This window comes from Lathyrus oleraceus, chromosome 2 (assembly GCF_024323335.1).
Source record: "Lathyrus oleraceus cultivar Zhongwan6 chromosome 2, CAAS_Psat_ZW6_1.0, whole genome shotgun sequence".
Classification (NCBI taxonomy): Eukaryota; Viridiplantae; Streptophyta; class Magnoliopsida; order Fabales; family Fabaceae; genus Lathyrus; species Lathyrus oleraceus.
In genome coordinates, this window is record NC_066580.1 from 293,058,700 (window position 1) to 293,061,748 (window position 3,049).

Here is a 3,049-nt window from a genome sequence, read left to right on the forward strand (position 1 = left end):
CCCTAGACGCTGCCCAACTTAACTATGTAACAACTGAAAAAGAATTACTCGCTGTAGTTTTCGCTATAGACAAATTTAGATCTTATCTAGTAGGAGCAAAAATTATAGTTTATACTGATCATGCTGCCATTCGTTACCTATTAAGTAAAAAAGATGCCAAGCCCAAGTTACTCCGATGGATTCTATTACTACAAGAGTTTGATTTAGACATAAGAGATAAAAAAGGCACTGAAAATGTAGTAGCCGATCACCTTTCTAGGCTAGAACATCTAAAACCAGAACTAGTACCCATAAATGATGATTTCGCCTATGATAGATTGATAGCTAGAGTAGAAACCATTGAAGATGATAACCAAAGCCCTCATGAGCATCCCCAAAATTCCTTAGCAATAAGTAACGTACCCTGGTATGCAGACTCCGTTAATTACCTAGCTGCTGATATAGTACCCCCTGATCTTGACTACCACCGCAAGAAGAAATTCTTCCACGATGTGAGAAACTTCTATTGGGACGAACCGCTCCTTTTCAAAAAGGGTAAAGACGGCATTTTTCGCCGTTGCGTTCCGGAAGAAGAGGTAAATAATATTATCAAGCATTGTCATTCTGCACCTTATGGTGGACATGCGAGCTCCTCTAAGACATACACCAAGATTCTTCAAGCTGGCCTATTCTGGCCTACCATGTGGCGTGATGTCTATGCTTGCATTGTCAAATGTGATAGATGCCAACGCATTGGAAACATTTCAAGGCGCGATGAAATACCTCTAAGAAACATTCAGGAAGTAGAACTCTTTGACGTATGGGGTATAGATTTCATGGGACCTTTCCCACCATCCTTAGGAAACAGGTATATCTTAGTAGCCGTAGATTATGTGTCTAAGTGGATTGAAGCTATAGCTGCACCCAAGAACGACACTAGGGTAGTAATCAAACTATTTAAAAACTATATATTCCCTAGATTTGGAACACCATGTTTAGTCATAAGCGATGGAGGATCACACTTTATATCGAGAATATTTGACAAACTTTTAAGAAAATATGGAGTTAGGCATAAAGTAGCAACACTGTACCACCCACAGACTAATGGCCAAGTAGAAGTGTCCAATAGGGAGATAAAACAAATCCTAGAGAAAACTGTTTCTATTTCTAGGAGAGACTGGTCTCAGAAGCTTCAAGAAGCATTATGGGCCTATAGAACCGCTTTCAAAACCCCTATAGGAACTACTCCTTACCAACTAGTCTATGGAAAATCCTGTCACTTACCGTTCGAATTAGAGCATAAGGCCTATTGGGCCATTAAAAATTTGAATTTAGACTACCTAGCCGCAGGAGAAAAGCGTACCCTAGACATTCATAAATTAGAAGAACTTAGGCAATCTGCCTACGAGAATGCAAAAATATACAAAGAAAGAACAAAAGCCTGTCACGATAAAAGAATAGTAAAGAAAAACTTCAATATAGGCGATCCTGTTCTCCTTTTCAACTTTAGGTTACGACTCTTCCCGGGAAAGCTACGTTCAAGATGGACTGGTCCTTTCGAAGTATCCAAGATTCTGAGATCCGGAGCCGTAAAAATCAAGAACGAAACCTGTAGTTCATTCATTGTAAATGGACAAAGACTGAAGCTCTACGAAGGAGGAGACATTCCAGCATACTACTCAAGCCACACCCTGATTGATCCACCAATCCCTACTACTACAAGTGTATAAATTCTAATCGTCAAGCTAATGACGTTAAACAAGCGCTGTGTGGGAGGCAACCCATGGTTTTTCTTTCATTTTACTTTTTCACATTTATTTACTTTTATTTTTATTTTATTTTATCATATTTTGCATTGAGACTAAAAATTTGAATGGTTTGCATTTGCAGGATCACTTTCTTAACTTTTACAGGATGCAAGATTTCGATGATATGCACGTGGCCTATAGAGATAATGCTCAGAGAGAGCGCTACATCGCTCTGTATCAGCGCCCTATGGCACCCACATGTTATCCTGATCAGCACTGTATGGAGGCACTGGGCATTGAGCCGAGTATCCGATTCCTTAGCCACCAGCTTCACTGGAACGAGTTTGCTGATGACTTGAGTAACACCTACAGGAACTTGACATTGGAGTTCCTGAGTTCATTCGACTATGACCCATACTCTGGACCAGATGGGTATGCTGCTTTCAGGCTCTTTGGAGTTAAGTACTCTTTCAGCCAGAAAGAGTTCGGCGACCTATTGGGCTTCCAGACCACTCCTGATGCTATCCCGGAGACACCTATGGGATATTTTCTGGGTAAGGAGGTGGAGAAGTTTTGGAGTGATATATCAGGTGGCGGAAGCCAGGATCCATCTACGCAGCTATCTCATGTTATACATAACCCCTCCTTTAGATACTTTCAGATGATATTGGCACATTCCTTCTTGGGAAGACCGGATGCAGAGACATTACTGAGTGAAGAGGAGATCTTCCTACTATTTTGTGCATCCCAGTCTCGCCCAGTAGCATGTGGGAACTTTTTGTTATATGGTCTCAACGGTATCTCCAGATCTATCGAAGGAGTCATCCATGTGGGCGGGATCATCACGCAGATTGTTGTCGCTTTAGGTTTGTCTCGCAAGCTGTCACATCTCCGGATCTATTGTGGGTACACTACCATGGACATCGACTTCTGTTTGACCAGAGGGTTGATGAGGAGAGCCTCTTTCCACCCATGTCAGTTCCGATTGCTGGTCGACAACGAGGCCATCCATTATTTCACACTGCCAGATCCTATGATGACCAGTGTGCATGATCCAGCGAATTGGAGTTATGCTCTAGAGGGCCAGGGAGAGACTGTCGAGGAGCCGAGATAACCACCCATTGCTGAGTACACGCCTACACCGCCATCTCCCAGGATCATTATTTTCTCTAATAATCTTTCATTGCAGACCCCCGACATCCGCACCCAGATTGTTGAGTGTCGTAGAGAGATCGCAGAGCTTAGACAGGAGGTGGCTGACCTCACTTTACAGATGGGAGTGTCTGATCTCACCCACGCTACCGAAGCCGACTGTTTATATC